General features: G+C 39.3%; 1 long non-coding RNA gene across 1 annotated transcript; it reads right to left on the reverse strand.

Annotated features, from left to right (window-relative positions):
* Positions 1–3,072: 3,072 nt before the first annotated feature.
* On the reverse strand, positions 3,073–7,240 carry LOC121655985. The gene is made up of 3 exons (XR_006013346.1): positions 6,986–7,240; positions 6,444–6,610; positions 3,073–6,148 (listed from the first exon to the last, which is right to left on the reverse strand). It is a non-coding gene; the product is annotated as an uncharacterized LOC121655985 (long non-coding RNA).
* Between the last annotated feature and the right edge of the window lie 2,034 nt (positions 7,241–9,274).

The raw sequence follows: 9,274 nt of genomic DNA on the forward strand, positions 1-9,274 counted from the left end.
ATTACTGTAATGCCATGCTCGCCGGTCTTCATAATAGCAGTATTTCTAGTTTACATGGGTTCTGATGAGGACCAGAGGACGAGAAGACATTACACCAGTTTTAATAACGCTGCATTGGCTCCTCGTTCATTTCAGGATCGATTTTAAGGCTCTTTCTGTTGTTTATAAATTTCTTAATGGTCTTGGGTCTTCTTATTTATCTGACCTGATTTTAACTTGTGAACTCACTGCCTGCTCGGTCTACAAAGTTGTTGCCATGGTGATCACCCTTGTCTGGGTGGCTGGGGACCCTGCACTGCAGCCTTACGGCTGTGGTGTGGACTCCAGTCTGCCCTAGTCTGGGTGGTCCCTGTGGGGGAGCCCCCTGTGGTCATGAGTGGGCTGGCTTCTGTGTAAAATGATATAATTTCCTAACACCAGCATCAACTGTCAAGCCAGATGTTAATTTCTCTTAATATTTTTATACCCACAGTCAGTTACGAGGCAGTACCGAGGGACAGCAGTCCATGGGGTAGCGGTGGGGGGTGGGGAAAGGATAGATGAGCTTTGTTTGTGTACACTCTTCGAAATTTCTGTGAATTTACGGCAAAATTCTAGCAGTAACATACTGTCTTTCCAAAATGCAGTAAAAAATCAGATCTTTTTTTTTTTCTTCTTCAATACAGTGACAAGAAGTTACTGAATAAATGAAGCTGTGGGTAGATGTTACCTAATGGATGTTTTGAATCAGGACACAACTAAAACATTCCAACTGCATGTACATGCAAAACATGAGCTGAATTTTTTGCCATAACCCACAAAGTCTTCTGTACCTAAGGTGTGTTTAATACACAAGTGATGGAAGACCACATCTTTTTCTCTTTCATCTTTCCATAGTCGTAAATTTATGTAATCATTAGCGTTTGAATTTGCCAATAGCTGTGTATATACAAGCACAACACCAGCACTGATCTACTCACTGCCACCGCTAACAAGTAAATTCTGCTGTAGCTTTCTTAACTCCTTTTTTATTGACTATTTCATTTTTTTATTATTATTATTTTTTCGTTTTATTGCAGGTCACACACACTGACCACACTTCCACTGTGTTCCTAGAACTAATGAAAGGTACAGTTTGAGTTTGGTGATATTCTAAAATCGGTTATTACTATCAGTTATTGAATTTTTGTGTGTGTGTGTGTGTTAACAAAAGGGATACATATACAAAATAAATCTTAAAAATGAAGTTGTGCAACATATGTTCAAAGATGTGCAGTAATGCATCTGCTTACATAAGACACATGCGAAAGCATTGTTGCATGTCAAATGTGGTGTTCAAGTGTGGTTTTTCTAGATGCAGCAGAGTGTTTGGAACATTTTCATCTTTAAAAGTCACATTTATCGGCATAAAGACAAACACAAGACTACTACTGGAAGCCAAACTGATTTAAAATGTCAGGTGGAGTTCTGTAATGCAGAATTTGTAGATATAAAGAGTCTTTTTGCTCATATTAAAGTCCATATCAAAGAGGGAAGATCAGTCCCATGCCTTTTAAACAATATAATAAAAGTTTTACAGTAAGGTCTACATTTACATCGCACATGTCAAGAAAGCACAAATATTCTTCTGAAAAAAAGTCTGATGCCCTCTGTTGCTGGCTTAACAGATCCGTGTAGCTCTCACGATACTCATGATGGAGTTTCTAATTTGGAGCCAGATGCTTCAAGTAACCTCACTTGAAGCAGATTTTTCCAGAGAACACAGAAAAGGAACATTTTTTAAGACATTTGGCTTTGTTCTATTTGAAATTACAAGCCAAACTACTTTTTACATCCTCAACCATTAATACTAGTATTTAAGACTATTTGGAAATACATGCAGTCAGTCACATTTGCTATTCCATCTTAAAGAAAAGCTAGCTACTCTTGGACTCGACAAAACACATATAGAAACTGTGATTGACACTGTAAGAGGTGAGGATATTTTCAGGGCTTGCAATACAGAGGCACTCCACACAGATCACTGGAGGAAAACTGTTTTTAAAAACTGCTTCAGTTATGTTGAGCCAGTGTCTATCTGTCTTGGTCAAAATGAGTCCCTGTGAAGAACAGAATAGTCTTTTTTCAGTGTAAATCAGTGTGGAAATAGCATAAAATATTAAAAACCATCAGGAGAAATGATGAAGTCTTCCAGGATGTTTGGGATGGCACAAATTTTGTTTAAAACATACTGTCCAACAATACAGAATACTCATTATGTGTCATTCTTTACCAGGATTCTTCTGAGATAGTGAATCCTCTTGGCTCTGGGAAAAAAAGCACAACATTTTGGCAGTTTACATGACACTTGCAAATATTCTGCCACACAACAGATCTAGCATTGATCAAATGCAACCTCTGCTACTTTGTCAAGAGCAAGATTTTAAGTATTTTGGGCAGGATCTTGTGTTTGGTCCCCTTCTTCAAGATCTAAAACATCTTGAATGAAGTGGTGTTGCTTTGCCAGATGGTAAGATCACCAAAGGAACTTTGAGTGCCGTTGCTGGTGACAATTTGGGTTCACACAGTATTGGGGGCTTTGTGGAAAGCTTTGGCAGGACTATGTGTTTTTGCAGGTACTGACCGCACTATAGAGTTGTATGAAGAACATCTTCTGGCCAACAGAGCCAGTGTTGGAGCAAGTAATACTAAAGGCATAAAATTTGATGAGCTTCGATGAGCTTGATCACTTTCATGTTTGCCAGCCTTGACTACCTCCATGCCTTGGCCATGACCTTTTTGAGGGCATTATTTCCACAGATTTGGCGCTGTACATGAATCACCTCATAACAAAAAGAAAAAAACACTTCTTGAACTGAATCGGCGCATAAATGGATTCAAATTTTTAAATCAATTTGTTAAAAACTTTTGTGTGTGAAGGCTTGTTTATTTTAATATGCATAAATTATTTCTATAATGTAAAGCCCTTTCTGCATGAAAAGTGCTTTATAAATAAAATTGATTTGATTTTCGGAGGAAGAAAAGACAAAGAAAAGAGTCATGAGTTCAGGATTCATTGAGTGCAGTTTAAAGATAAATCTTTATTTCGTACACACAAACACTTTTCAAATTACAATTTAAAGTTGATAAATACACAGATTATACAATGAACATGTACATTTTAAGAACACTGCTAGTGTTTTCCTGCAAGAAATCCAAGTTTTTTACAGAGATTGATGATTATATCCACGTGTCTAAGAGAAAAAATCTAGAGCAAAACACTCCATTTTAATTATATCACTAATAATAAAACAAAAAATTTACAACTGAAACTTCTTTTTAAAAACATAAATCAATATGTTAAAAACAGAGTTTTAAATGCTTCATAAATAGGACCAAAATGTTGAAAAAGTCTGGCAGTTGCTCAGATCTGGCATCATGGAGGTCGACCACCTGAAGCTCTGATGTATAAGCAGCTTCTATTTAATGCATCACCTTCTACTGGAGTCGTAACATTTGGAAATTAACTCTGAATCTTACTGGTATTCAGTAGCTGCGTTTCCATTACAGTATTTTGCTAAATAAAAGAAATATTTCTAAAATTTCAACAACAGCGATTTGCAGGCGCTTCCATTGAATGGTGTTTAGTGCATTAGTTGTTGTTCTCTCAGCTTTGAGGAGGAAGGAGATTTCTAATTTTTGGTTAAAAATTCTTGCATTTCGCTGTTGTTTGCTATGAAGGATGGCAGCGATATTTTCTTTAATTGTTTGTGAAAAGATTTCTGTCTCCTCTTGCAGCTCCTCATGCCGTGCCCCTTACGTCATGTCCGGGGACGTGTAAATGAAAAAAAGTGTTTCCATTACACTTTGCGATATACTCCTATATTGACACATCTGAAAAGTCACCTCATGACAGCATAAAAACATTTTAGCAATATTTGAGAGGTTTTTCGAAATGTTGGTGTTTCCATTATCAGTTTTTATTGCGATATTTAGGTTTTGTGCAGTTCTAGGGGTAATGGAAAAGCACCTAATGAAAAACATGAGGGACGTGTGGGAGTCGGGTAGGTTTTGTTACCAACCCAGCAGTGTACTGGAAACCATCACACACAGACCAGTTCTTGCTCTCTGACTCACACCACCCACTGGAACACAGACTGGCCGTCCTCAGGACTCTGCAGCATCGGGCTGAAAATGTCCCACCAGGACAGAAGGAAAGAAAAGCTGCACAAGCATGTCGAGACAGAGCTTCAACCCTGCGTGTCTGAGCTGGGCTTTTATCAAGTCAGAGAAAAACTGAGCCCCAAATAATGAAGAATAGAAGAAATGATGCACAAACGTTGTCATTCCACACATGTCTGGAGTGGCTGAAAAACCGGGGTGTCCAGCTCTGGTGTGTCAGACGATTCCTGCTCCAGCACACCTGATTCAAATTAAATGGTTCTCCTCAACAGCTTGTTAAGTTCTCTGCCAGCATGATGACCTATTAATCCGATTCAGGTGCAGCAAGAAACCTCCAGAACCTGCAGGACAGCGGCCTTTGAGGACTGATCTTCTCTAAACACAACATTCCTGTGCATTTCAAACCTAGCAACACACGGAGGCAGAAACTGGTCCACCAGAGCACAGACCTCTACATAGAAACCAAACAACCACTTTACAGGTGTGCGGTGCTACAAAGAGCAGCTCTTCAGGTCAAGTTTCAACAGTCCACCTGCATCTTAAGGACAAGCAACACTCTTTTAAAGGAAAGTAAGGTGCATATATTGGACAGGGGAAGAAGTCATCGATGTTAAATGGGAAAACCAACATTAGATAGAGGAGGGGGCCTCAGGTTTCATCTGTCAAACACCTGCAGTGCAGTCTTGACTCACCTTCCCAGGCCGTTTAGAAACCATTCACACCTAGAGTCATGTGACCAAACCACGTCACATGTTGGTCAGGCAGGTGGCTGGGTTGTTTGCAACGATGCTGACGACCTGAAGGGAGAACAAATTCTTCTGGGTGACCAGAGCTGGCCAGGATTGGTTGCACCTTCCGTGACACGTGTTGATTATAAATATCTGATAGAGAGCTGCTGTGAGCCAGTTATCTTACTTCTACTCTGATGATATCCGACGGTTTTTATTCTGCAAACCAGCCAATAATACAGAACATTAAAACAGACTCCATAAAAGATTTGTAAAATAAAACTATCAGTGTCTTTTCTACATTAAAAGTCTTTAGTTTGTACAGAAAATAAAGTCTTTGTAGCCTTTTTGCAGAATCCAAATGTGTTGAAGTTTTTGTCAGTTTTCCCAGATTCTTTGATAAAATAGAAAATCTGTCTTCTGTCTATGTGAATGTCCATTTTCTCTCCTTTGTCAGCGTATTTTAGGCTGATTGTTTTCATGTTTTCATCATTCAGGCTGTTGATCTGGTGGCATCATCATTGTTATTTCTGCAACAGGTCAGACAGACCAAAAACCTTCCTATGGTCCATTTATTAAATAAAAAATATAAAACTAAGTTAGTAAGAGGTTGCAACTGAATTAGAATGCAAGCCACGTCATAAAAGTTTAAAAAAATGCTCCAGTCAATGCCAACTGAACTAGCCAAAAATTGCAACAATGGCAAAACAAACCGAGGCAGGACAAGAACTGTGTACGTTAACACAACCACAAGCAAAATTGCCACAATTCTCCGTTTTTCATTGATGGAAACACCCTGGACAGCAGACAGGGCTCTAATGGTCCCAACTAGGAAGAAGATGAGCAGGGGAAAGGGAAAGAGGAGAAAAGCACCCAAATATTCTTGATGAATAAATCCAATAAAAACAGAAATGATCCAGATTAAAGCACAGACACCCACATAGACCTTGGTGGTTTGTTTCAGACGGTACCAGATCAGCCAGACGATGAGCAGATATCTGTAACACAAGACAGATACTCAAAACCAGTCTGTGAAGACCATCAGAGCTATCTACTAATAAATTAGGGGGGTGTAGAATAGACGGTAACCTTTCCAGGGCAATGCAGACCATGGAGAAAACACTGACCATCACAGCACAGTTGTAGACGTAGTAGTAAAATATAAACTTTATTAATTCGTCCTTGACCCCTGCCAGCTTAATGATCATGCAGCACATCTGTAGGATGTCAGCAAAGACGAGGTTGATGACGTAGACCGGAGCAGCATGTTCATTTCGCAGCTGCAGAAAACAATGAAAACATCATAAATGTGTTTAAACTGGGAAACTCATGAAGAGTGAAAACAGAATTCGGTAGTTCCACAGCTAAATAATTACAGCATTCATTCACTGATGGCAGCACAAGAAGAACCAAAAAGTTCAGTTTTATGTCATTTTCTGTTCTTTCTGTAAGAGCTGGAACTAAAAACATCTTATTAATATATAACTTTACATGCGGTGAAACATGATAAATATTTACTGTTAATAATAGTAAGAAGTCATTAACAGAGCAGAAGTCTCAGCTCTATTATACTACCTGTGATAAAAGAGCACATAAGGCCAAGACGGTCAAAGGAAGGAAGATGGAAACGATGATCAGTGTGAAGAGATAATCTTCACTCTCAGTCCAGCAGTGGGAGATGAAAGGCTCAGATATGTTGTCTGGAAACGTCTGGTTTGTGTTGTTCATTTTTGGGGTAAAACCTGTTCAGAGATTCAGAGAAATTTGTTCATGTATGTATGTCTGTACACACACACACACACACACACATATATATATATATATATATATATATATATATATATATATAACATTCAAACATACAAAGCTCCTCTGAGTTTTGTTTTCAGCTCTTAGAGAAAATTCTTCATATTAACAGAAAGTATTTTTAAGATAATCATGAAGTTCAATTAATCAATCACTTTAATTATATAGCACATTTCACAACAAAACGTTTCCAAAATGCTGCACACAAAATAACATCATAAAATAAATAAATAACTAAAATAAACGTGACAGAGGACCACACAACTCACGCAGTGTTAAAAGCCGAGTAATAAAAGTGTGTTTTAAGATACCTGAATGAGTTCCTCTCAGCCGTGTTTAAAGTTTTGTCCTCTGCATCCACACAGTCCACATACATGCAGTAAGTGATGAAAACATGCAGCTGTTTCCTGATTATCTACATATGCTCTTCCAGAAACACCTGGTCAGGGTGTGTCCCATGTCACTGATTGGTCTAAATGATTATTTCTATTCAGGTAAACAAATCAGATGTAGCTGTTTCTTCTGTTCATGAGCTCAGTATTTACTGATGAATCTTCTTCTTTCTGTCTGATTTTCTGTCATTTTGATGTCAGTGTAAATGTAAAAAGTTCACATAGTTTGTTCAGTAACAGCACATAATAAGCAGTTTTCATCTTTGCTTTACAATAAATTTTATACCCGATAAAATACTTCTGTTGGACTCTAATAACACAAAGAATTGTTTTAATCAAATTATTGTAATATTCCCTCTCATACATGAACCTGAAATCCTTTCCTTTTATTATCCATGAAATGTTGTAGACACCAGCGGTGCACAGATAGACACTATGTGGTGCTTTGCCCTCTGGACCAGCAGGTGCCCTTTTCAAAGTTATTTGTTTTTTAATAGTGTACACTGTACTGTATGTGTCCCATGTTGACGTGATCATCGACTATATTAGTTAAAAATAGTTTAATAAATTAAGATTTACAGAATATGTTGCAGTAAGACAAGTTAAATTTAGTTCTAGAAGCTTCATCAGAGTGAGCCCTCTGTTCAGGCGTCTGAAATCTTTGATGCCTCCTGCAGTTCAGGTTGTAGCAGAGAAGCTCAGAGATGCTGCAGAGAGTTCACGGTGTTGCTAAATGTACATTATGCTGCCCAAAGGCTCACCTGCCTTGACTCTCACATGAACTTTATAGACACCCCATTCCTAATCAGATGAGTTCAGTATGATGCTGGCCCTCCTGCAAATCTTTTCTGGGAAAACTTTCCACAGGTTTAGGAGTGTTTATAGGAATTTTTAACCATTCCTCCAGAAGCACATTTGTGAGGTCAGACACTGATGCTGGAGGAGAAGAAAATAAGGTTGAGGTCACGACTCCGTGCAGGCCTATCATGTCCATCCACACCAGCCTCCTCATCCAGGTTTTTATGGACCTGCTTTGTGCACTGGTGCACAGCCATGTTGGAACAGGAAAGGGCCATTCCCAAACTGTTCCCACAAAGTTGGAAACATTGTCCAAAATCTCTGAAGCATTCAGAGTTACTTTCACTGGAACTAAGGAGCCAAGCCCAGCTCCTGAAGAACAACCCCAAACCATGACCCCCCTCCACCAAACTTTACACTTGGCTCAATGCAGTCAGACCAGTATCGTTGTCCTGGCAACCACCATACCCAGACTCTTCCATCAGATCACCAGATGGTGACGCGTGATTCGTACATCCAGAGAACAGGTCTCCACTGATCCAGAGTCCAGTGGCGGCGTTCTCTCCACCGCTGCATCTGACGTTCTGCATTGCTTCTGGTGATGTACGGCCTGGATGCAGCTGCTGCCATGGAAACCCGTTCTATGAAGCTCTCTCCTCTTCTAGAGCTGATCTGAAGTCTGGAGGTCTGGAGCAGTTGAATGCAGAAAGTTGCCGACCTTTGAGCACTATGCACCTCATCATCCACCGACGTTGTTCATCATTTTACGGGACCGACCACTTTGTGGCTGAGTTGCTGTCGTTCCCAATCGCTTCCACTTTGTTATGATCAAACTGACAGCTGACTGGAATATTCAGGAGTGAGGAAATTTCACAGCTGGACTTGTTGTACAGGTGGCATCCTATCACAGAACCACGCTGGAACTCTCTGAGCTCCTGAGAGCGACCCGTTCCTTCACAGATGTTTGTAGAAACAGTCTGCATGCCTCGCTGCTGGATTTTATACACCTGTAGCCATGGAAATGATCGAAACTCCTGGTTTCTGTTATTTGGACGGTGAGTGAAAACTTTTAGCAATATATTTATATTTCATTAGTTTGACCTTGGATACCACGTGTCTGTAAATATTAGGTTTATATTTTTGTGTCTTACAGATAATTGTGTTTACAAGTAAACTTGTTAGATTTATGATACGTTTACATTTATCTAACGTGGGAATACACAACGCTGACTTTCAGTTGTACGATATATAACTAAATAATATATAACTAACTAATAAACTGTTGCAAGGCAGATTTTTTTCTGCATTTTCTGCTGTCAGCCTCGTCTGTCTGCTTCAGCTCCATCTGAGGTGCTGGTTTCCTGTTTCTGCAAAGAACAGAAGTACGGCCAAAAGCAACCACATGTTGTA

This window comes from Melanotaenia boesemani, chromosome 16 (assembly GCF_017639745.1).
Source record: "Melanotaenia boesemani isolate fMelBoe1 chromosome 16, fMelBoe1.pri, whole genome shotgun sequence".
Lineage (NCBI taxonomy): Eukaryota > Metazoa > Chordata > Actinopteri > Atheriniformes > Melanotaeniidae > Melanotaenia > Melanotaenia boesemani.